This window comes from Panthera onca, chromosome C1 (assembly GCF_046562875.1).
Source record: "Panthera onca isolate mPanOnc1 chromosome C1, mPanOnc1 haplotype 2, whole genome shotgun sequence".
NCBI lineage: Eukaryota > Metazoa > Chordata > Mammalia > Carnivora > Felidae > Panthera > Panthera onca.
In genome coordinates, this window is record NC_138346.1 from 31,741,362 (window position 1) to 31,768,384 (window position 27,023).

Consider the following 27,023-nt stretch of genomic DNA (forward strand, 5'->3'; position numbering starts at 1 on the left):
GTATGGAAACCAATTTGACAATAAACTTCATATATTGAAAAAAAAATAAAAATAAAAAAATAAAATAAAATAACTTTATAAAACACACACACACACACACACACACACACAAAATCCCTATCTGGCTCCCTTGAAGCAAATATCTGCTACTGTATGGAATCTATTGCAATGTATTGTTTTGGTTGAAGTTTCAGGAGAACATTCTAGGTTTTATATAAATATGTGATTGGCAAAGGAAACTGAAACCTGGGAATTTCTTGAATAAGGGTTTGGGGGATGCTGTGTGTCCTCAATACACATTTTGAGAACTGCTGCCTTAAACCTCATAGCCTAAAAATAACTGCTGAAGTTCCAGCCATCATATCCACATTGAAGATATCATGATAGAGAAAAGGATGAAGGAAGGATTAGTACTCTCCCTTTAAGAGGAATCCCTGGAAGGCTCACAGCATTCCTGTCTATAGCTCTTTGGCCAAAACTTTCACATAGCAACATTAACTTCAAGAGAAAATGTTTTAGTAGGGCAACAATGTGCTTAGCTAAAAATGTCTAAAAAGGGGGGGAGAAAGGATACTGAGAAGCAATTAGTAGTCTCTGCCACAGGAAGCACAAGTTAAAAGCATTCCAATGACCCAAACACTTCATCTGCTGTTTCCATGGCTGCAGATCATCAAAACACCACAGATCCCTTAGGAGTCCCCTGTGAAGAAATTATTGTTTACTCTGCTAACTGATTGGTCTACGGTGTTTGAGTGCATTTTAAAGCGTCTACAGAGGAGCAGGGTGTGGGGGTCTCCTGCTGAGAAAAGCGAGCAAGCTTTGGGTTCTCTCAGAAGTACTGACAAGGACCATGTTGTGAGATGGTAATGACAACCTCAACCAGAGAGCGCATCGTGGTGAGATTTTATGGTAGCCGTACAGATAGTCCTCTGTTTGGGGAAGACTTCACGTAGCACTCGAAGAATAGCTGTCCAGGACAGAGTCTGTTGGGGGAAGAAAATTAAGTGTTTTGTCTCTAGCAAAGAATGACAACGTAGGAGTGTGTGAGTTAATGAGGAAGAGTTAAGACACTAGGCTAAAATACTTTCCCTGAATGCTTACTTTGTGCCTGTCGGGATTCTAAGCAATTTACACGTATAATTGACTTAATGTAATCTTCATAGCAACTCTGATAAGAAGGTGCCATTATTATCCTTGTTTTCCTGGTAAGGAAATTGAGGCACAGAGAAGCTGAGCCACTTGCCTAGGATCCCACCACCGACGAAAGTGGCTTTGGCTCCATATTCTATGTCCTTGAAACCATTGAACAATACTCCACATACATACTGAGGAACTTGGTGCTGTGGCTGATATTTAAGGAAGTTCATTCGATGAGATATAAATTCATCAGAATACAATTTAGTGATAGGCTACATACTACCTGGAATGGGATGCTGTCATCTATTTTAAAATATATTTCAAGGGGCGCCTGGGTGGCTCAGTTGGTTGAGCGTCTGACTTTGGCTCAGGTCATGATCTCACAGTCTGTAAGTTCAAGCCCCACATCGGGCTCTGTGCTGACAGCTCGGAGCCTGAAGCCTGCTTCGGATTCTGTGTCTCCCTCTCTCTCTGACCCTCCCCCGTTCATGCTCTGTCTCTCTCTGTCTCAAAAATAAATAAAAAAACATTAAAAAAAATAAATAAAATATATGTCAATACTCCCTGTGTTTAAAAGGAAGTAGTAGGGATTGCTAACACACGTCCTTCAAATTTGTCAGAGTGGTATTTCTATAGAAGGACTATTAGTTCATCAAGGTAAGTCTCATGTACTCTCAACACTTTCATTCAATAATCCAAACCAAACACTGCATACCTGTGACTGCAGATGTCCCTTCCATCATTAACCCAATGGCAGGCATCTACAACTGGAGCCCCAGCTCCTAATAGGAAGTGGCACCTAAACAGGAAATAATCAGCCTTGTGGGACGTATGTTAATAACCCATACCTTTTCAGCAGAGAGTGCAAATTGGTAGCCCGCAGGTGAAATCTTGCTTATGACATGCTTTCTTTGGTTCATAGAGTGTAATTTAAAAGGTGTGCTGTAGATTTTTTTTTAGCCAAAATCCAAAACCAAGATTTCATGTAAGAATCCAGATGAGAGCCTCTGCTTCTTTTAGATAGGCCATATTCTCTCCAGTTCAGCTTAGCCCCTGTCACTCCTGTCCTCCTACGTTTAACCTCTTCATGCATTTATGTTACCTGTCTGTCCCTGCGGGCATTTGAGTTCATAACTCTGTCTTTACAGATATTAAACTCCAAATCATGTTAAGTCCCATATTCCATTGTAGCAGAACCTGTTCTGAAATTACTTTACCTTCAATTTTCAGTTGAACTGATTATTTAGTCACAGCTTATGTACATGGTGGGTTCTGCAATCAACGGAGACATAGAAGTTATGTTCTAAATTGCCTGCTGGTAGGTAAATGATGAGCTGAAAATGCCAGGACAGGAAAAAAAATCACAAAATATCGGGATAAATGTCGGGGGTTTAGTAATGCAGACCCTGGTACATCGTAGGTATTTAGAAACTTATTGATGAAGGTTTGATGATATATAGGCTGAGGTTTACTAAAGTGGCTGGAATTCCTGTTCTGTCTCGATGATTATTTCTGTTACTTCTGTGAATGTCACAGATGCCGTTCACCAAATATTTCTGGCTCTCTTACTTTGGGCACATGGTAGGATTGCGCTGCCTGCCCACTTGACGTTGGGTGGGATCATGTGACTAGTTCTGTAGAATGAGTTGTGAGTGGAGGTGATATGTGTTGCTCTGGGCCAGATCATGTAATTATCAGAACAAGATCCTCTAGAGCAATCTTTCCTCTGACACGGTGACCAGTGCTTGAGATGGTGGCAGCTCCATTAGCCTGGGACTCTACAGCCGGTGGAGGTTTCTGCCAAGCTGTGATAAACATGTTGCATGAACAAGAAATAGAACTTTGTTATTATAACCCAGTTAGACTTCTGGGGTTGCTTTCTACTGCAGCATAACGTATCCTGTCCTGTCACTAAATGTTTATTAGCAAGTTCTAAAAGTGTGAATTCAGTGATGTGGAGCATCATCAATTCTGAAGCACTGGAAATGCTTCTTTAGACCATTTGTCTCCAGACTCACTGACTCTAGATCCCTTTTCTGAAGCCTCTTGTCACCCATGAACACTTCTCCCACCTTCTTAGCCTTATCTTTTGTAACTGAGCTTGTCAGTAACAGAGTGTTTCTTCTTCTTGCTTAGGGAAAGATTTCCACCAAGCATCAAGAGGCAGGGGGACCTCTGAAAGCAAATGTGTAGAATCTTCCCAGAGCTACATTTTGCAGAAGGCTGACATTCACGGCCCACAGAGGATAATAATTATGGTCTCACAGCACCACAGAACCTCGGCACAATCCCTACCATCAGGACGTGTGTGTCTGGTGGTGGCCGAGCTAGGAAAGGTCAACATCCAACTGCTCTTTAGAAAGACTTGAACCTGACTCCAGTCTGAAGTATAATCCATTTCTTATGGGGTTCTTTCTGTGTGTGTGTGTGTGTGTGTGTGTGTGTGTATTTTTAACATTGCAACTGTAATTGAATTTGTCTTCTAAACTAGGGATGCATTTTCTGTTGCTACTGTCAACATTTAAACAATCAATCTCTTTTAGGTTTATTTTTCAAAACACAGGAAATATCCCATAGTATCTACCCACTTGGAAGCATATGATCTCATTTGTCAGTAGAAATTACCTATCTGGATAGTAAAGGTTTTCATCAATCCTATTTTAGAGGTTTTTTTTTTTTTTTTTTTTTTTGGCCTAAAACAAGGCATGTTTGGAATGGTCGCTAGTGGTTTCAATATATTGTTGGAAAAATTAGTGTCTAATTAGTTCTTTATTCTGAACTTTTTCATACATTTGAAAGTACAGTAAAACCTTGGTTTGTGAGCATGATTTGTTCCAGAAACATGCTTGTAATCCAAAGCACTTGTATATCAAAGCAAATTTAAGAACCATTGGCTCAGTTGTGATCATGTGACACCTGGCATCGCGAACTACTCGTATCACAAGACGATTCTCATTTATCAAGTTAAAATTTATTAGAAACGTTTTCTAGTCTTGTGGAACACTCGCAGAACAAGTTACTTGCAATCCAGTATTTCAGGGGGTGCCTGGGTGGCTCAGACAGCTGAACATCCTACTTTGGCGAAGGTCATGATCTTGTGGTTTGTGGGTTCCAGCCCCGCATCAGGCCATGTGCTGTTAGCATGGAGCCTGCTTCAGATCCTCTGTCCCTTGCTCTCCCTGCCCCTCCCCCACTCATGCTCTTTCTCTCTTTCTCTCTCTCTCTCAAAAGTAAAAATAAAAAACATTAAAAAATAAATAAAAGTATTCCAGTAAATCTAGCAAGTGCTCTTAAGTAGGCAGGCAGGACTATCCACTTGTAGGTTTCACCATCCATTTACTTAATCAACTAGGAATTTATTTAGCAGCTACTAGATTATGACTGACCCCCTCCCTGGATGGGACTGTGCCTTGTTCACCTTTATCTCTACTGACTAGCCTTGTGCCTGCAATTTAATGAGTACCCAATTACTATTTAAAATGCCATGTTAATGCATCCAGAGAAATAAAGAGGTCTTCACATTTTACGAACTAATACTCTAGTAGATTAAAGTCAATGCACCATCAACTATGGCAGTTATGAAAAAAATTATTTGAATATTAGAAGTGTGATGGAGAAGGGATGGAGAAGGGATGAGGGGTGGGTCCACAAATATTGCAGGAACTTGGAGTCCCTGGTTTTATTGAGTCTCCACTGACTAACAGTGTGACTGGAAAAGTTGTTCAACATTTCTGGGCAACTGTGTAACTGTTAAATAAAGGATTCATCAAGGTTTTCACAATTAGAGATTTTAAAAAATTATATTATTGCACTTGAAAGCATTCTTACAAATTTCAAACAATGCAGATAGAGCAACAGTTCTCCACTGCTGTATCTGCATCCCATAAATTTTGTTATGTTTGTTTTCATTGTTATTCATCTCAAAGTATTTTATGATCTCACTTGTGTGTGTGTGTTTTCTTTGACACATTTGTTACTGGGAATGTTTTGTTTCATTTCCACATATTTGTGAATTCCCAAAGTTTTTTCTGTTATTGAGTTTTAATCTCCTTCTATTGTGATTGGGAAATACATACTTTGAAACATTTCAATCCTTTTAAATTTATTGACACTCCTATGACCTAACATACAGCTTGTCCAAGAGAATGTTCCATTTACACTTGAAAAGATTATGTATTCTGCCATTGTTGAGTGGAATTTCCTATAAGTGTCTGTTAAATCTAGAGCTATTTTTTTATAGAGCTATCCAAGTCTATTTCCTTATTAACCTTTGGCTAGTTGTTCTATTTATTATTGGAAGTGATATATTGAAGTTTCCCATTATTATTGTTGAATTGTCTATTTCTCCCTTCAATTCTGCCAGTCTTTGCTTCATGTATTTTGGGCACTCTGTTTTTCACCATGTATATATTTTTTATACTATATATATGTATAATATATGTAATATTTATATATTATACAATATAATATATGTATAGTGTTTATAATATGTAATACTTATACAAGGTGCACATATATATGGTATTATATATTTATTCACATATCTATCATATATATATTTTTTTATCATATATATATTGTTACATAAATGCTATATTTTCTTGATGGATTTACACTTTTATCATAAAATACCTTTCTTTTTCTTTAACAATAACTTTTGTCTTCAAGTATATTTTATCTGATGTTAGTACAGCCATTCCAACTCCATTTTGATGTGGAATAAATATCTTTTTCCATTATTTTACTTTCAATCTATTTGTGTCCTTGAATCTAAAGTATGTCTTTTGTAGATAGTATATAGTTGAATCATGGTTTCTTTAATGTATTCTGCCAATAATTTCCTTTTGATTGGAATACTTATTCCATTTACATTTACTGTAATTACTAAGATGGTTTTATTGACTGAATCATGTCCCTCCAAAATTCATATGTTGAAGCCTAGATCCCCCATATGACTATGCTTGGATAAAGAACCTTAAAGGAGATAATTAAGGTTAAATGATGTCATAAGGGTGGGGCCCTTATCCAGTAGTACTGGTGTCCTTATAAGAAGAGAAAAAGACATCAGAGATCTCTCAGTCTTTCACAGAGAAAGGGCCATGTGAAGACACAGCAAGAAGGTGGCCATCTACAAGCCGGGAAAAAAGGCCTCACCAGAATCCAACTCTGCTGGCAATCTGATCTTGAACTTTTAGTTTCCAGAACTCAGAGAAAATAAATGTCTGTTGTTTAAACCATGTATACAATAGTATTTTCTTATGGTGACCTGAGAAAATTAATATAGGTAGGATTTATATCTACCATTTTGCTATTTGTTTTCTGTATATCTATGTTTTTTTTGTTCCTCTCTTACTACATTATTGACTTCTTTTGTATTAAATGATATTTTTAAGTGTATTATTTTAATTCTCCTGTCATTTCTTTTAGTATATATTTTTGGATTGTTTTCTTGGTGGTTGCCCTGGGGATTGTAATTAATATCTTAATTTTTAAAAATCTAGTTCAGATTAATACCAACTTAATTTTAGTAGTGTACAAAAACATTGTTGTTATATAACTTCTTTGTGCTGTTATTGTTATAAAAACGACATCTTTATACACTGTGTATCTATCAGCACAGATTTATAAGTATTGCTTTACGCAGTTGTCAATTAAATTAGACAGGAGGGAAAAAAGTGTTACAAATTAGAAAATACATTAATACTGTCTCAGTTTTTGTTTATTTGGGAATGTTTTAATTACTTCTTCAAAGGATAGTTTTGCAGGATGTAGATTTCTTGATTGACACCATTTTTCTTTTGGAACTTCAAATATATCACCACATTACTTTCTAGCTTCCACGGTATCGGATGAAAATTGGCTATTGATCTTATGGAGGATTTCTTGTATGTGATGAATTCCTACTCTCTTGTTGCTCTCATGATTTTTTCTTTGCCTTTGGCATTAGAGAGTTTGAGTATGATGTGAATCCTTTGAGTTTACACAACTTGGAGTTTATCATAAATTCTTAAATATGTAGTTAATGTTTCTTATTAAATGTAAGCAGTTTTCAGGCATTATTATTCAAATATCTTTCTGCTACTTTCTCTCTTCTCCTTTTGGAACTCCTATCATGCATGTGGTAGTATGTTTGATGATTTCCCACATGTGTCTGAGACTCTGTTCTTTAAAAAAATATTTTATCTTTCTACTGCTTTATTCCTTGGACTAGATAATCTCAATTAATGTATTATCAAGGTCACTGATTTTTTTCCTGCCTACCCAGGTCTGCTGTTGAACCCCTCTCATGAATCTTTTATTTCAGTTATTGTCGTTTTCAATTCCAGAATTCTTTTTTGGTTCCTTTTTCATATTTTTTTTATTTCTATACTTATATTCTCTATTTGGTGAGATATCATTCTCACAATTCCCTTTAGGTCTTTAAACATGGCTTCGTTTAGGTTTTTTGGATATATTTAAAAGAGATGATACAAAGTCTTTGGTAATTCTAAAGTCTATGCTTACTCAAGGACAGATTCTATTGTTTTTCCCTTTCCATGTATGGGCTACAGTTTTTTTGTTTCTTTGTATGTTTCATATTTTTTGTTGAAAACTAGACAGCTTAAATAATATAATATGCCAATTCTGAAAATCAGATTCTCTTACCTCACTCCCCAGATTTGTTATTATTATTCTTTGTTGTTGTATTTGTTGTTTGTTTAGTGACATTTATGAACTAATTATGTAGGGTCTGTATTCTTTGTCATGTGTGGTCACTGAAGTCTCTGCTTAGATAGCTTTGTAGTCATAAGTAATTAAACAGAGATTTCATTATCCAAAAGTGAGAGTTTAGGGCTTCAGGTCTTTTCTGATCATGTGAATAGTTCTGACATACTGATAGTCTTGTGCATAACTTGTATACATAATCACTGAAATTAAACAATTTGTATATTGTGGTTTATATATGCATATCTATTTTATTCTTACTAGAAAAGTGAGAACATTGTGCAAAATTCAGCTGTTTTTATGTCAGTTTTTGATACACACACATTCTATAAGTACTCTCTACCTTTAATTTACTGATGAGTAAGGAATGACTGTAAGGAAAAGGAATTACAGGTTGCCCTGTTTTCCTTTGCTGTACATCATCATTTTCAGCTTAGGTGGTTGGTTAAGGCAGGGCAGTAACCTAAGTAAGAAAGGGCATGATAGAGCTCCTAAGTTACTGATTTTTCTTAGAATGCCATTACTTTCTTTCTGTATTTGAAGCAAGTTCTGACTTAAATGGAAAGCAGCACAGCCTCTCAGGGCAGTCAGTGCCCCCATTTACTCAGGGATGTAACATACTTACTTTGTATATGCTTTGAGTCTCACTGAGCTTCCATGCATCATGAATCCACCAAAATTCTTTCCTTGTGGGGTGCCATGAATGTTGTGTGCAAAAAGGGACAATAAGACTATGAACATGCATATTGCACATACCTCCTGGACTCATCACATGCCCCATTGTCCCATTGGACTTCACTTACAAAACACAAATTCAAGGATAAAGTTATTAAGGATTTCAAGATGGCTATAACAGAGCATAAAACCAAGCATGGGGTCCTGTGTGACTACATTGGCCTCATACCCACTGGGCTGGCCCTGTAGAGGAGACACCTCTAAATACCTACCTAGCTAGCCTTCCTTTCTTCTTTATGGAAAAGAAAAATAGGTTTTCTGGTTTTTGGGGTTTGTTGTTTTGTTTTGTTTTGCTTCACTTTTGGTGTCATTGTGCTCAGCTAAGGACCTGTATATCATGGCCTCCCTTGAAGCTAGAGAGATGGTGACAGAGTTCTGACAATGAAACAGAAATAGAAGCCTACTTCGACTTATGGAAAAGTCCTTATTTCAAGACACATCCATTATTCCTTGTTTCTTCTTTTTGTTCTTGCTGAAAATAGGAACATGAGATTAGAGGATGGGCAGCCAGTTGCCCATGAGGCAACCAGCACAGTGGTAACAGCACGTGATAAGGAGGCTGGAATGGAAAGCTGAAGGGAACGTAGATCTCCCAAGGCTCTACTTGCTATGTGAGGAAATAAATCTCTGATTAAGCCACTATTTTTCAGGTGTCTGTTACTTGCTGCAACATGCAATAATAACTTATACCCATTAATTTTAAATACCACATTTATCATGTACTAAATTCCTACAGATACATGATTCTTTTTCTATACTCTGTTTTAAAAATGTTTGTTTATTTACTTATTTTTGAGAGAGAGAGAGAGAGAGAGAGAGAGAGAGAGAGAGAACACACGCACAGTGCGGGAGGGGCACAGAGGGAGAGGGAAACACAGAATCTGAAGCAAGCTCCAGACTCTGAGCTGTCAGCACAGACCCCGATGCAGGGCCAAACCCACGAATCAAGCCAAGTCCAACACCTAACTGACTGAGCCACCCAGGCACCCCTCTTTCCATACTCTTACGCCATCTCACTGATTTAAAAAATACATTTCTATGCTAAAAACCACACTCTAAATAGTTATAGACTTATAGTATGTTTTGCAATCTGTTAAAGTAATGCCTCTTGTCTTCGTTGTTGTTTTTTTAAAAAAGGTCATAGTTAATTTTGTCCATATTTACATGTATTTTAAAATAAGCTTCTCAAATAAGTTTAAATAATGAAAAAATAAAACAAACTTATCAAGTTTTGTGAAAGCTCAGTGGAATTTTGATTGAAATTACATGGAATTTATGGATTCATTTGGGAATAATGAAATCTTTAAAATTTTCAGCATTTCCATCTAGGAACAAAGCCTAATTCTCTATTTATTCAGCTCTTTCTTATATCCTTCAGTAGAGCTTTAGTTTTACTTACATAGGTCTTGGACATTCTCATTCGATTTATTGCTAGGTTTTATACCTTTGGTTCCTGTTGTGAATGGGATTTTCTCCACTGTATTTTCAAATTGGTTTTTGCCAATTTATAATAAAGTTATTGGGTTTTTAAATTAATCTTGATTTTGCATTCAGCCAGCTGGTAAATTATTCCCCATAGGTAACTTCTAGATCCCATTTCAGCTCTAAACGTGCTGGAATTTAGGTGTTAGGTGGAACTTCTTAATTGGAAGAAGTTGTATCTGGTCCAGGTCAATGAAAGACCTTCATGGAAGGAGTGAGATTTCATTTTCTCCATTATTTAAAGGTGTCTAATTCCTCTGGGGGGAATGTCTCCAAGTCTGTTTATATTTTGTGACAGGCTATTTAGGATTCCTGCAGGCTCCTCTATATTTCTTTATTGTTTAATCCTTATCTGCACAATTGTCTTCAAAGGTGATATAATATGATAGGCTGAGTGAGGACTGCAACACAAAATCCGAAAGCATCTCTAGCATTGCTCACAGTATTCTTAATGGTAGTCGAGATCCCCTTTCATTCCCAAATCCAAGGATCTGATACCTGGATTCAGATTCCCTTTACTAGGAAATATATTGAAAGGCCACAACCAAGTTTCTTATTCAACATTTTAGGTTTTTGGCTTACTAGATTAAAACCGAACTTACAATAGTTTTGGAAAGAATGGCTGTCAGCGAAAAAGATCTTCTCTCCCTCCACAGCCCTCACTCATATCTCCGAGTTCTGAAGCAATGTGTCTTCTATTGATAGTGTTCAAAAATATTTAGCACTCAACCTCCAATGCCTCGTTTTTGATCACGGGAATACACATGTGTTAAAGGGCCAGTGTTTAAACTTGGACTTGCCATGACAGCTGCATTGCATGTCATGAATGTATCTTCACATCTGGAACATTTTAGACCCTTGCAATGTGAATCCGCAGTGGGGAGAAGCAGGGAAAGATAGGAAGCCTCATTTTCAAAATAGACAAACCTCTGAAATTTCTCCTAAAAACCTTTGAAAATATCTCTCAGGGTAGTGATTAGAGAGTCAAGAAGCTTGCATAAAAACCTGGCTCTACTACTTACTATCTATGCCACTTCCATAATTCATTCTCAACCTTCCGAAGGCTAGTTTTCCTCTCACAGGAATGTTGTAAGGGTAAAATGAGATGAGGCTGACACCAGAACTATGTAAACTATAAAGTGCCATGCAGAAGTGAGTTGTTAGTAATTTCAGAATGTTGAGCACCTCTCATCTTTCTTTGCCTGCTATAACATGCTTAGGGATGTGTTGCCCAAAAGGGAGAAGAACCCCCAAAGAGCCCCAATACATGAGAAAATCATATTTAAGTATGCTGAAAACCTTCACAAAATATATAATTAAAGTAAAACTCATGACTTCATAATAAAATATTAATGAAAATGCTCAAAAAACAAGTCATAAAATATAAATGCAAAGTAGTTAGCATTGTTTTGATGTTTGAAATCTAGAAAGCAAAAAACGGTGACAGCTTGATTGAATAAGATGCACAGAGAATTACTTCATTTTTACCAAGCTCCAATATCTTTCTCTAGAACTGGACAGCACACATTGCTTTGGTCGGTTAGGTTCGGCTTTTTGATTGTGTGTAGGAGGTCCTGGTTTTCAGATTATTGTCATCATCATCATCGTCATCATTGCATTAACTTTCTATTTGCTGCTGTACCAAATTACCAAACTGCCAAAAACTTAGTGGGTAAAAACAACACAGATTTATTATTTTATAGTTATGGAGGTCAGAAGTCCAAAATGAGTCAGCAAGGCTGTGTTTCTCCTGGAGGTTCTAGGAAAGAATCTGTCCTTGCCTTTTCTAGCTTCTACAGGCTGTTAGCATTCCTTGGTCAATGACCTTGCATGTCTTTGACCTCTGCTTCCATCATCACATCACCTTCTCTGACTCTGACCCTCCTGTCTCCCCTTTATATGGGTCCTTGTGATTACACTGGCTCACCTGGATAGTCCTGGATGCCTTCCCCCATCTCAAGTTCCTTAATCATCTCAGTAAAGTCTTTTTTGCCATGTAAGGTAATATCATTGCAGGTTCCTGTGAAGGAGGACATCTTTCAGGAAGAGGCATTATTCAGTCCATCATAATTACCAATGATTAACACTTATTGAACATTTTTTGTGTATGCCAAGAACTGTTTTAAAAACCTCAAATAGGGGCGCCAGGGTGGCTTGGTTGGTTAAGTGTCTGACTCTTGATTTTGGCTCAGCTAATGATCTCACAGTTTGTGAGATCGAGCCCTGTGTTGGGCTCTGTGCTGACAGTGTGGAACCTGCTTGAGATTCTCTCTTTCCCTCTCTCTGCCCCTCCCCCATTTGTACTCTCTCTCTCAAAATAAATAAATAAACATTAAAAAAAGAAAAACCTCAAATATACTAAATCATCAAAACCTTTAAGGTCATGCCACTGAGGCACAGAGAGGTTAGGTAACCTATCCAAAGTCACTGACTTCGCCAGCAAACACTTAAGATGTAAACAGGTGGCCTGCTAGACTTAGGGTAGTCAGAAGATCTTAGATATAGTTTTTGATGAGGCAAAAGCTTTGTAACAATAATGGTAATATCTTAGAATGTTAAAATTGTGGTTTACAATTTCTAAAGCACATTCCCAGCAGTTTTCCATGAAACTTTCTCATAATCCTGTAGCTCAGAATAATTTTCTCCTCCACTAAATCCTCTTCTTCTTAGATTTATTTACGTAGCAAGGATTCATAGTGTACCTTCCACTGGAATTTGTGTACCTGTGTGTTTGTTCCGTTTCAACTGTGAGATCCTTAAATAAAGGTAGAAACAAGAACCGCCACCCAGTTAAAAAAAAAAAAAACTTAATATAGTGACTTGAATACTGAAAGTATTCAATAAATATGCGTTCACCTGGATGGTAGACATGAGGCAGAGTATTATTTGGAGGTACTATGGAACTTACAGAACAGATGTGGTAGACTGTTCCTTTGATGACTCCCATGAACTGTGTCCTCCAAGATTCATGCCTCTGTGTAGTCCCCTCTCAGTTGACTCTGGATGGAGTCTATAACTACCTTAACCAATTGAATATTATGGAAGTGATACTGTGCCAGTTCTGGGACCAGCTCTTGCTTGGCCTGGAATTTTCTACTTTCTCCTGCTTAGAGCTCTCCCTCCTGGTATGTTCTTTTTGGAAACCAACTACCAATCTGTGAGGCAGCCATGTGGAGAGGCCTAACTGGAAGAAGGCTAAGTCATTTACCAACAGCCCTGGTTGAGTTTCAATAGAGTCTCCAAGTGACAGCAACCATCACAGTTCACTTGGTGTCACCACAAGGAATTGCCCACACAACATACAGAATTGTGGGAGAATGAATTGTTTTTGAGCATCTAGGCTTTGAGATGGTTTGCTATATATCAATATATCATTGAAATACAGGAGAGTCAATTTCTGCAGCACAGAGACACCATGTTCTCTCTTCTTCCTGTTGAAGAACTGTCGTTGGGATCATAGATTCTGGGTCAAGGAGGCAGAGACTCTGAGACTCTACCTACAGACCATTGAATGAGTCTCCTGCAGGTTGGAGCAGTCTCCTTCAGGTCAAAGACTACAAAATAAAGGCTGGATGTAGCCCTCAGAGTTTGGGGATGTGAATTGTTGGAGGAGAGATTGCTGGAACCTCATGTTCGTTTGAACTCCTCAGGACCTGAGTCTCAATGTCCTCTGTCTTTTTCCTTTGAGGACTTAGTGACTGATATATGCTTTCTTTTCCCCTTTTCTATTGATGTCACCTTCTCTTTCTGGGTAGATGGTTTTGTTTCCTGTTTTATAGTCTTTTGGCTTCTTTGTTGACTTCATCTCCTTGATCCAAGCCTTTTTTTTTCCTTTCAGGTTTTAGTTCTCCATCATGAGCAAAACCAAGAAATACAGAATAAAATGGATTTGATCCCTGAAGCCAAGTGACCTCAACTGCCTAGAGAGTTGTTTCTGTGAGACTCCTGTGTCTGAGCTTGGAGGCTTTGCAAAAGGTCTGTGGTCTAGATTTGCAATAGGAACATGCAGTAGTCACAAGAAGGAGAATCAGAGTAATCATGGGGCTTGAAGAAATGTGGCTCAGGAGGGCCTTCAGAGTGGAGAAGGCACCCTTCCCATTTCATAATTCTTCCTGTCTCACACCTTCTCCCTGCCCTCTTTCTAAGGCCTTGTACAAGAAGACAAAGACATTGACCTGTGGGCATTTGGTCCAGCATGAGCTTCTTGTGCTAGTGCTTGCTTGGGGAGGGGGTGAGATGAGTGAGGGTGAATGGGAGCCTGAGAGTTATGAGGCATGAGTGACAGGAATAGTCCTGGTGACAAGGGAGAGGGAGAATGCAGCCAGAAATCCTCTGCCCTCCTCCTGGTACTTTCATCTACCACCTGCCGGCATAAAATAAACCCCATTCTCTACTGACGCTGGGGTAACAGGAGGAATGGGGTGAGGTAATGTAAACAGTCGTCTAAATCAGCTACTGCAGGAAGGGAAAAAGGAGTCTGGGAAGATCACTGAAATTACTGTACCCTGAGAAAGAACCCAGTCCCTTCCCCTATAGCCTTGCTCAGAACCTATGATTATTGTGTTTTTGTAGAACAAGGGATAGTTGTTTATGTAAAGCATGTATACATAGCTTGACAAGAGGTTGGTTAGATTTATTTACTTAGCAAGTCTTTATTAGTGCCTGTTATCTGCCAACTCCTGTTCTAAGCACTTTCCAAATATTAACTCACTGAATTCTTGTAACAGTTCTGTGTCAGAGATACTCAGAATACAAAACTATTTTTATTTCCATTTTGCAGATGAGGAAACTGAGGCTCAGAGGGTTTAAGGGCCTTATCCAGGATAGAGTTGCCAGACTCAGCAAATAAAAATACAGGACACCCAGTTAATTTTGAACTTCAGAGTAACAAATGATAATCTTGTCGTGTAAGTCTGTCCCATATATTACGCTCTCATATTTTTTGCTAAAAACCCAAATCTTGCATATGATATATGAGACATGCTTACACTACAAAAATTACCTATTAGACATTCACATTCGATTTGGCATCCTGTATTTTACCTGGCAATCTGAACTCCAAGAATAGTAAGCAGCAAGCAGTGGTAGTAAGTAGTGGACTAGGACTTGAACCCAGAAGGTGTGTGGCTTGCTAGTCCAGGCTGGCAAGTACCTGACAAGGTAGGCCCTCCAATGAAGACTGGAGTGCTAATGTGCCAAGACAAGACACTAATCAAGCCATGTTTTCTCATTGCCGGCCATCTGAGAAAGAGTAAAGGACCTTGTCTCTTTATTCCTCTTAGAAAGGTGGCCCGGGTGGGATTCGTACCTGGTGGCTTACACTTCCCTCAATCCGGGAGAGAATTGAGAAGCTTTCATTCCTCCACGTGCAGGCCCCTGATGCCCCAGGGCTGGATTTCCCAAAGTTGAGGGGACTGAATCCAAAGGCAGGAGGCTGGGCTGTTCCAGGCCCCAAGGGGGTGAGGGGCTTGCACCACGGTAGGAGGCTCTTGAATAGGGTTGGCTGCATGTTGTTTGTGGAGAGGCTGGATACATGGCCACACTTGGGAATCTCGGCCAAGAGCCTGACATCCCAACGCTGGCACAGAGGACGCAGGGCACGTGCCTCTGGGTGGATTGGTGAGGGCTCTCCGGATTCCCGGCAAGCCCGGGAAGCACTGTTGAGACCCCACCCCAATTTTTCTGAAGTGTCAAAACCAGAGAATTTGAGAATGACTCCAAAAGGAGGAAAGGGGTGGCTCTCCCTTCCACATCATGTGGTGGAAAAATCCCACCCAATATGGTTAAAATGAATACATTTAATGAGCAGTTATGGTGTTCCTGGTACCTGCATGAATTTCAAATCATTTGATGCTCTTATGCTCGCACTTGAAAACAGAGATCTATCTCAACCGAAAGTTCAGGCTCTTAGCCACCCCCTCATACTACCTCTCCCAATTCAATTAAAGTTGCATCAAATTTAACAGTCTAATTTCCTGATGCTGCAGGGTGATGTTCAAGAACAAGAATTAGGAAGGTTTTCCTCCTTAGGCTTCACGGAGGAAAATCATACACAAACATTAAGTGCTGCTTGATTAAAGAAATTATATTTCAAATAGAGTTGTTATTTTTTTTTTTCAGGATTAAATACTCTCCTTTTTAAAATCCTGGGTTTAGGGGCGCCTGGGTGGCGCAGTCGGTTAGGCCTCCGACTTCGGCCAGGTCACGATCTCGCGGTCCGTGGGTTCGGGCCCCGCGTCGGGCTCTGGGCTGATGGCTCGGAGCCTGGAGCCTGTTTCCGATTCTGTGTCTCCCTCTCTCTCTGCCCCTCCCCCTTTCATGCTCTGTCTCTCTCTGTCCCAAAAATAAATAAAAAACATTGAAAAAAAAAAAAATTTAAAATCCTGGGTTTAAAATTTTAAACCAAGGCACCCACTTTGGTAGAGCTTTAGATGACGAGCATGGGCTTCTCTCCTCAACACAAAGTCTCGTGTGATGTGACCCTAGTCTTGGCCACGCATCTCTGCATCCAGACCGCTCTGTACAGTCATGCCTGAGTCACTGCTTCTTGACAGCCAGAGCTCTGAGGACCTCGTGAAAGGCCCTGTGGGAACCAGAAATTCAGTACACTCAAAGGAGTTGAAGATGTTTACAACGTGAATCAGCAATTAATAGCACCTTTCCCCCCCCTAAAAAGTCACATCTTTCATACAAGCACTACTAATTACGCTGTTTAGTTTTGTTTTTCTAAGGCGAATGACAAGAAAAATGTATAACCAAGGGACTGGTTGACAGAAGTGAAGAAATATGAGACAACTAGAACAGAGAACAAAAAATAATGAGAAAAATGATTAAAAGAACGGAATTGTGTGGCTTGCTCTACTGGTAATGAGGCTGAACTAAATGAAGAAGTTGCATGTATTTATGGGACCTGCAGGAGAGAGGGAGGAAGTAACTTTCTCCCGATCTCTAACTGGATTATGTTTTCAAACTGGGTGGATAATATAAAAGCAGCATGAGAAATCTGTCCTGGAGGTGCCCCAGCTGTGGCCCTCTATGAGGAGCTAGCTACATAGATCACTTCCCCTTAGATTCTATTCTGCCTGGACTTAGGAAATTCACGGCCATTCACACCCAGTTCCATCTTTCCACACTAACATACACAGTGTCTCCTCCACTCCACCCTCAGGCCTGCTGAACAAGAATCTCCCTTCCACCCTATATGAACTTCCTGTGGCTGTGTAACAACCCCAAACCAGGTGGCTTAAAAACAACAGAAATGGATTCGCTCGCTATTCTGGGGGCCAGAAGTCTGAAATCAGTATGTCGGCAGGACCAAACTGCCTCTAAAGAGTCTAAGGGAGAATCTTCTCTTGCTTCTTCTGGCTTCTGGTGTCTCCAGGTGTTCCTTGACTTGTAGCTGCAGAACTCCAATCTTTGTCTCTGTTCTCACATAGCCTTTTCTTCCCCCTCTGCCTTTCTCTTGCAGGGATGCTTGTCATAGGATTTGGGGCCCATCTGGATAATCCAGGATGATCTTCTCTTGAGATCCTTGACTTAATTACATCTTCAAGGACCCTTTTGGAAGCAAAGTCCCACCCAGATGTTTTGGGTGGATACATCCTTTGGTAGGTGCAGAAGGCACCACTGCACCCTTTTCCCTAAATCCAAGGATTTCTTACTCCCTAGGTAAGAGACTAATCAATCAAAAAAGAATCCATTTATATACCAGCAAGGCATTCCTTGCCTCTTCAATTTTCTTATGAGCCCGAACTATCTAAAATCATCATTCTCTTATAGACTTCTTCTCAAATCTCATAGTCTATTTGGCTTTAGGGTTCTATCTATTCAGCTCTATTTATTCCTTCTGTAGTTTTTCTTTTATTTGTTTTACTATGCAGGTTGGTTTGGATCTCCAAACCAATGGTGGTACATGCTCTTTGCCTGAGACAGTCCAGGATTAAGCCTGCTCATCCATCCCTGTGTCCTTTCTGGTTGGTACCTTCTCTGATGCTCAAGATCCTGGTTTTGATCATACCTCCAGCTGGAACACTTTCCTTTTTGGAGGGAGGACTTGAGAAACAATTGACATAAAGGATTCTGTTTAGTGAGTGATGAGTGGTGAGAAGGGAGAGGTCTTTGCCTCAACCTGCAACTTTGGAGGCTAAAACAGGAGTGGGGAGGTTCTGAAGAAGAGAGCTGGCACACACAGGAGGCCACAGCATAGATTATGACCAGACTTCTGTTCCACTGACTAAGGGCCTCCATTTCCCTATCTGAAATAGTCTAAGAGCAACTAGCTTCTGAAGTTTCAGTCTCTGATCCAATCGTACTATTTGCTTTGGTGAAACATGGTCTCCACAAGTTTGTAAGCAAAACATTCCCCAGAATGATTTGGTGACAATTTAAGAAACTTTCTCCACACACACCCCTCTTCTACCCAAGGAACCAAGGGATTCTATCATTCAGGAGATGTGCAAATAGAACTATGGGCTTATCTTCACCTCTTTCTATTTCTCAACACTCAAAACATAGGGACATGTTTAAAGAACTCAGCATATTGTTCTTTATTTGGAGGGAATGTGCCTGACACAGTCCAATAAATCACCAAAGGGAGTATGAAATGGCACAGCCACTTTTGAAAACAGTGTAGTAGTTTCTTAAAAGGTTAAATATATGCTTCCCCTGTGATCCAGTGGTTTCCCTCTTAGAGAAATAAGATGATATGTTCATAGTAAGAGTTATACAGGAATATTGATAGCAGTGTTACTAAGAATAGCCCCAAACTGGACAAATCCCAAGTGTTCATCGATAAGAGAATGGAATTGTGATATAATCACGTAAAGAAAAACTAATCACAACTTAAAAAAAATTACTGGTTAAATCAATCAATACCCAAGTCCCGTAGATTCTACTTCCAAAATGTATCTGCTCCCTTTCTCCCATTATCTTCCTATCTCCCATTATGCTGGTCTAAGCTGCTACAATCATTCCTCCCTCTGACGATTGCAACAGTCTTCACCTGGCTTCTCCCCTTACCCTCTTTCTTCCTCAAAACCATTCCCCCCACAGAGCCAGAGTGAACTCCCAAAAACCTGAATCTGATCTTAGCATCCATTTATTATGACCCTTCAGGGGCCACCTTCTCCCTTTGGGATAAAATCTAAACTCGCTGTAGTCTACCCTTCAGAATCTGCCCCCGGCCTGATGCTCTTTCAGGGGCTGTGCCCTTATTCACTGTGCTACAGCCATCTTCCCATCCCCCCTCCCTCCCAGCCTTGCCTCCAGTGTGTCAAACTCTTTGAGGCACTGGGGCCTGGCCGAGGTGGTTCTGGGTGCTGCACCTCACTCCCCATCTTCTCCTGATCAATGTACTCCTCCTGTCTCCTCCAGAAGACATGAAATTGAGGTAGGTCCACTCTCAGCCTGCTTTAGATTAGGACTCTGTTAGCTTTCTGCTGGCTCTCTGTGCTTTCCCTTCATGGCATCCTCAACAATGATCATGAAGCGGCATTTAAAATGGTTATTTGCTCTTTTTTTTTTCCTTTTGTATTATTTTCCTATTGCTAGTGTACAAATCACCGCAAGTGTAATGGTTTAAAACAAAACAAATTTCTTATCTTACAGTTCTGGATATTGGAAACCTGACCTGGGTTCCACTGGCCCCAAATCAAGATGTCAGCAGAGTCATGCCTCTCTGGAGTCTTCAGGGACGAATCTGTTTTCTTGCCTTTTACAGCTGCTGAAGGTCAACTACATTTCTTGGTTTATGGACCCTCCTTCTATCTGCTGGTGGTGTAGCATCTTCTCTCTGCTTCCACCTCTGGTTGGCTATCACATCTCTCTGATTCTGGTCCTCTTGTCTCCCTCTTATAAGAACCCTGGAGATTACACTGGGCTTATCTAGATTATCCAGACTAATCTTTCTATCACAAAAAACCTTACCTTAATCACATCTGCAAAGTGCCTTTTACTGTGCAAGGTAACATTTATAAATTCCAGGGATTAGGATGTGGACATTTTTGGGAGTGGGGGAAGGCATTCCTCAGCTTATCACATTTGTCTTGTCTCTAAATTTTAAGCTTCACTAAAGATAAGAACCATGTCTGTCTTGTCCACTATGAACTCAGATTGTCAACCTGAAGTTTTGCACATTTCAGGTGCTAAATAATTCATTTTTGTGTAAAGTAAGCATATTGGAGCCACTTGAATGTAAATGGCTTAGATTTTATAATATTTATTTATTAATTTCATTTCCAAGTTTAAGACTGGAACATCTTTTGTTACTCTCTAGCCACTCAGGAAAGAGGGCCCATTGCACTTGGATTTCCTAATTTCAAGCCAACATTGTTCTAAAAAAACCACCTGGGGGGCACCCGGGTGGCTGAGCCAGTTAAATATCCAATTCTTGATTTCGGTGCAGGTCATGATCTCACGGTTCAATGAGCTCAAACTCCACATAGGGCTCTGAGCTGCCAGCATGAAGCCTGCTTGGGATTCTCTATCTCCTTCTCTTTCTGCCCTTCCCTCTCCTTCTCTCTCAAAATAAATAAATAAACTTAAAAAAAAAAATAAAACACCCGAACTTTGACTCCATTACTCACTATTTTTGTTCATAGAATTTTCCTGCATTAAATTCTTTTTGCCTAATCATCTAACAGGACCAAACTCCCTTGAACTCCTCCTACTTTAAAAGGGTTCTCACCTACCTTATGAACACAATTCACATGAATCAGCATGCATCCTCCAGCTCGACAGGCTTCTAAGAGATTTATGCTCCTGCAGTATTTCTCCAAGCCAGATTTCTTCAAACTCTGTTCCCAATCTCCATACACCATTTCACTGGCAACTTCACAAGCGGAAAATCTGATATCAGTATTCAGAGAACCAAATGACACCATAAAAAATGTAGAATAATTACAGCTTAATTATACTAGTGTTGTTTTAGCCCCTATCTTTTTGAGAATCTCCCAGCTCAGGAGATGAAAAGAAGAGATGGCACAAGGGTGTGTGTGTGTGTGTGTGTGTTTAAGCTGGGAACATACTATAAATGCACATTAAACCATTTCAAAATAGAAACTTTCTTAGATAAAGTGAAAGAAGTGAATTATTCTAATCTACTAAAATAAATGTAAAGAAAATTAAGTCAGCCAAACCAATTCCTTGATATCATGTGGTCAAGAAAGGAAAAATTGGTTATCTGAATCTTTAAATTTTTACCACTGTTTTAATCCTATGTAGACACAGTCTGAATGTGAAAGCATTACCCATCTGATAAAATAATTCAGCAAAGAGATTTAGGACACTGCAAACTTAATTCTGCTCATGAACATCTTGTCTCACCTGATATTTTAAACTCTTGTCTTGGCTTGCTTCACAGGGACCTTATGAAAGTCCCCTCCCCCCATAAATACAGTGGAGCAATCCAATCGTTAAGCCCATTGTCTCCACCTAGGCTTGCCTGGATATCCAGCATGATGCCTGGACATATGAGGCTATGGAGCATTATTCATTTCTCACAGAGAGGCCAAGTGAGTGGGGATTAGCCTCAACAATGAGTACTGCTATTTGCTATTTAGCCAGGAGCAAGGTTCTCATCCAACACAATGCTTGTGCACGTTCAGCTCATTGCTTGTCTGTGCAGATCCCCACATGCAGAGAGGACTTTTACAACCCAGAGTGACAACCATGTGTCCTGCGGCTCTGTTCCCACCAGGGAAGGCCATAGGAAGGCCACTGCTCAGCTCTCTGCATTTTATGTTCTCCACTGCTGAGAGTGATGCAATGATATGGCAAAGGACTTGTGTTTTCTTGGTCTATATACAGATAACTTATACTGGTTATTAAGGAATTTTCATTAATAAAGAAGGATTTTGACTTAACCTCATGTGGACACACAAAAGTATCCAGGCATTATGACAAGAACTTGACTGAAAAAAAAAATCTCTTCAAGAAAAGAGAAATATGGCCAAGAGTCCTATACAACCAGTCTTCTATTGGGGGATATTCAGGCTCATGTTTCTGAACATAAGTAAGAAGTTTGAAGAACAGACAAATTTTACAAAGGGAAAGAGGATTTTCCGTTACAGGTGTTACAAATATTATAGCATTTCTGACTCCAGGTCTTGTAAAGCCATTGCATTGTCTTCAGTCTTTGTGTAGTTCGGGTCCCCTCTGTGGGTGGGGATGGAGGATGGTGAACTTTTTTGATTCACAGGAAGCTAGTGATACAAAATACAAATACAAAAAGTTTGCATAAAATCCACCCACCATTTTGAGCCAAAATATTTATTGTAGCAAAGGAGGCTGACAAAGTAATGGGCACTTTGGATTTAGCCCTTTGTGCACCTCCTTTATGCACAGTGGTGATGATCACCACTGTATGAGGAAGCCTCCATGTGGGAAGTTCTCCCCAACAACCTCACTCTTGAGACTAGGACAAAAAGCAACCCTTCTATTCTATACCTGTTTTACTTTCCTAGCACTGCTGTGATAATTACTACAAACTTAGTAGTTTAAAAAAACACAAATGTATCACCTTATAGTTCTGAAATTCAGAAGTCCAAACTGGGTCTCACTGGACTAAAATTAAGGTTTTGGTAGAGTTCTATTCTTTCTGGAGACTCTAGGGGAACTTCTGTTCTCTTACCTTTTTCAACTTCTAGAAGTTGCCTTTAAGCCTTGACTCATGGCCCCTTCCAGAAATCCCATCACTCTGACTACTGCTTCCATTGTCATATTTCCTTCTCTGAGTCTCCAGTCTTCTGCTTTCTCTTATATTATAAGGGCCCTGGTGATTATACTGGACCCACCCAGGGAACCCAGCGTCATCACTCCTTCTCAAGATCCTTAGCTTAGTCACATTTACAGAGTCCCCTTTTGCCACATAAGGTAATATATTCACAGTTGCAATGAATAAGACTTGGACATCTCCAGAAGCCATTATTATGCCCAACACAATGTTCTTTTCCATTTTCCAACCAGAAGCTTTTGGCCATTTTTATACTTAATTCTTTCTTGACTCATCTCAACCAACCACCTGACCTTTTTTTTTTTTTTTACACCGAAGTGCATTTGTAACTTCCTACTTATTTATAAGATTGAGACTTCTTGGAAGAGGAGATACTGTATTTTACTTTATTGTACTCTTCACAGACCTTAGCAGTGTCTTGTATAAAACATGTGCTCAGAACATTTTGTATTTTTTTTTAAAAAAAGGAGAAGATATTTGCTATAGAGAGCTAGATTTTGAAGCTCAGTGTGGAGGAGAGACTGGTGAGGCTGAAAACATAATTTCACTGCAAACATGGCAGAGGGATTGGGTTCCAGGGTAATTCAATGTGTGAAAGGACAGGCTTTTCAACAGGTGTGGTGGAACAACTGGATATTCACAGGAAAATATAATCCTTGAACTTTACCTCATACCATACACAAAAATTAACTTAAAGACTATAACATTTTTAGAGAAAATGCAGGAGAAAATTTTCATAACCTTGAGAGAGGCAAAATTTTGTCTTAGATGACACAAAAAGAACTAATAAGGAAAGAAAAAAGTCAATAAAATGGACTTATTCAAAATTAAAAACTGCCCATCAAAAGACCTCATTGAGTAGTGGTGCAAAATTAGACTTAGATGGGATTTCTGCTTCCAGGCAGGTCTAAATAACAGGGACCAGATTTACCTTCCTTCCTGAAAAACTAAACAAAATACCACCTTGGTGCAAAGGTTATCAAGACTCTGGTCATTAAGCAGTGAAAGACACTGAGCCCTAAGAGACAGAAAACAAATGCAGTGAGACCTACACTTGCCCTAGTTTGCTGCAGGGAGAGTTTCTGGTCAATGTGCAGAGAGGGGGATCCTAGGCAGAATACAGTGGTCCCATGGGATAAGAGAGAAAAAGGAGTCTGTGTGGTTAGAGTCTGCAGGGCAGAGAATCAGAGATCCATAGAGAGTCCTGCTGGAGTCTTCAACTGAGTACTGATCAGTCCATGTGCGTAAGGACACTGTCTAGGTCCATGGAAAGAACTCTCTGAAAAGATTAGAGAGATGGTACCAAGAATTCACACAAAGCCAAGAATAATTCCTGTTCCTCCCAAGCAGAGTGGAAAACCTCATAATTCATGGGACATTGGGTAGAGTCCTCAAGTCCTAAGAAAGTTTCACTTTAATATTGAGACAAAGGTAACCCCTGAATAAAGATTGCTCTAGTTGTACATAACAAAGCTTAAAAGCAAGTTCTGAAAGGGATGAAGTGTTTTGCAAGTAATTCAACTGCATCCCAGAGGTTCAAGAATGCTTACAGGAACACAAAAATACCCAGCATCCAAAAGGTAAAATTTACAACATCAGACATCCGTTCAGAAATGAACAGAATTAATATTCCCAATTAGCATTTGGAAGCAGGAAAGTATGACCCATAATGAGGGCAAAATCAATCAGTTGAAACCAATGTAAGAATTATACAGATGTTAAAATTAGTAGACAAGACATTAAAAGAGTTATTATAACAGTATTCCATAAGTTCAAGAGGCTGGAGGAAAGATTGCACATGAAGACTAGAGAAATAGAAGACATAAAAAAGATCCAAACTGAGCTTCTAAAGATGAAAACTATAATATTTGAGATAAAAAATACATCAGCTTAAACATTGGAGAAAAAAAGATTAATGAAATTGAAGACATAGGAATAGAAGCCATGTAAAGTGAAATTTGCAAAGAATTTTTAAAAATTTGAAAACTAAAATGAGCAGAGCATCAGTGAGACAACTTTAAACATCAAATATACATGTAATTGGAGTCTCCAGAGCAAGGGAGGGATTATTTCTAATTCTAATCTATTTTGAATAAAGCTGCTATGAATATTCATGTATTATGTGGACATATACTTTTTTAGGGGTACAGACTCAGGAGAGAAATTGCTGGGTCCTAGGGATCATATATCTTTAACTTTTTAAAGAAAGTGTCGAACAAATTTTCAAATAGTTTTCCCTTTTTACTTTCCAGCAATTGTTCCAGCAATGTATTAAAATCCTACCTTCTTCACATCCTCGCCAATGTTTTGTGTTATCACTCTTTTTATTTAAAGTTTATTTATTTTGAGAGAGAGAGAGAGAGAGCATGGGAGGGGCAGAGAGAGAATCCCAAGAAGGCTTTACGCTGTTAACACATAGCCTGACGTGGGGCTCAAATCCATGAACCGTGAGATCATGACCTGAGCAGAAACCAAGAGTCAGATCCTTAACTGACTGAACCACCCAAGCACCTTAAAATGAAGGCACTCTTCTTAATCTTAGCTATATTAGTGGCTTTGTAGTGGTATCTCATTGTGGTTTTAGTTTGTAATTTTCCTGATGCCTAATATTATTGACCATCTTTTCATAGGCTTCTTGGCCATACATATGTATTTATTTATAAAATATCTCTTAAAATATTTTGCTTATTATTTCACTGGGTTCTCTACTTATTATTGTGTCAGTATCAATTACTTTGCATTTTCTATAATTTTTTATACATGACATCATATAGTATTTCCTTTTTTTCCCTGGCTTCTTTCAATAGTGTACTTATTTTCAGATATAGCCACACAGTTTATGTAACACTTCTCTTTTTATTGCTGAGTACTAGTCCATTATATAAGTATGCACAAGTTATGTATTTTGTATTTATCCACATGATGATGAGCATTTGAGTAGTTTCCAGGTGTTGGCTATTAAAAATAAAGCCTTGGGGCACCTGGATGGCTCAGTGAGTTGAGCATCTGACTCTTGGTTTCTGCTCAGGTCATGATCTCACGGTTTCATGAGTTTGAGCCCTGTGTTGGGCTCCATGCTGTGTGAAACCTGTCTCCCTCTCTTTCTCTGCCTCTCCCCCATTCACACTATCTCTGTCTCTCTCAAAATAAATAAACTTAAAAAAATTAAACTTTAATAAATATTTGTATAACAATCTTTGCATATATATATGATTTCATTTTTCTTTTGTCTAAAATCAAGAACTTCAGCATCCACCTTATGATGTAGAAAAAGAAGAGCAAATGAAATGGATAATAAGCAAATAGAAAGAAATAATAAAGATTAAAGATCAGGGTAGAAATCAAGGAAATAGAAAAAAAAACAATGGATAAAAATTAATGAAAACAAAATCCATTATTAGAGAAGATAATCAAATAGATAAACTTCTGGCAGACTGATCAGGGAAAGGAGATACTGAAAGATCATGTATATTTACATACATACATACACACACATACATATGTGTGTATGTATATATACTATTATATATATATACATACATGTATATACATATATATATACTATTACATATATATGACATATAATTTCACCAAAATGAAGAATGTCTACTCTTGAAAAACTAGACAAAGGGAATGAAAAGACTCAGGAGACTAGGAGAAAATATTTGCAAATTATATATCAGATAAAAGACTGTATCCAGAATGTATAAAGAAATCTCAAAACTTGATGATAACAATAATTTTTTTAAAAAAGGTAAAACACAGGAAAAACTTAAACAGTTTCTTTACCAAAGAAAATTTATGGATGGCAAATAAGAACATGAAAAGATGCTGAACATTATTACTCATGAGAAAGATGCAGATCAAAACCATAGCAAGACCTAATTATATGCCTCTTATTTATTGCTATTTTTAAGTTTATTTACTTTGAGAGGGGGAAGAGGGGTAGAGAGGGGGGGAGAGAGAGAATACCAAGTAGGATTTGTGCTGTCAGCACAGACCATGATATGGGACTCGAACCCACAAACCGTGAGATCATGACCTGAGCTGAAATCAAGAGCAGGACACTTAACTTACTGAGCCACCCAGGTGCCCCAAATTACATGCCTTTTAGACTATCCAAAGTTAAAAATATTTCTATTGGTGAGGATGTGGGGGGACAGGTAGTCAAGTCATACTTGACTGGTAGGGATGTAATATGGTACAACCACTTTGGAAAACAGCTTGAGATTTA

General features: G+C 38.9%; 1 long non-coding RNA gene across 1 annotated transcript; it reads left to right on the plus strand.

The window, feature by feature from the left end:
• Positions 1-624: 624 nt before the first annotated feature.
• On the plus strand, positions 625-13,960 carry LOC132673585 (uncharacterized). Its single transcript, XR_009608114.2, has 2 exons — positions 625-896; positions 13,898-13,960. It is a non-coding gene; the product is annotated as an uncharacterized LOC132673585 (long non-coding RNA).
• The last annotated feature ends 13,063 nt before the right edge of the window (positions 13,961-27,023 follow it).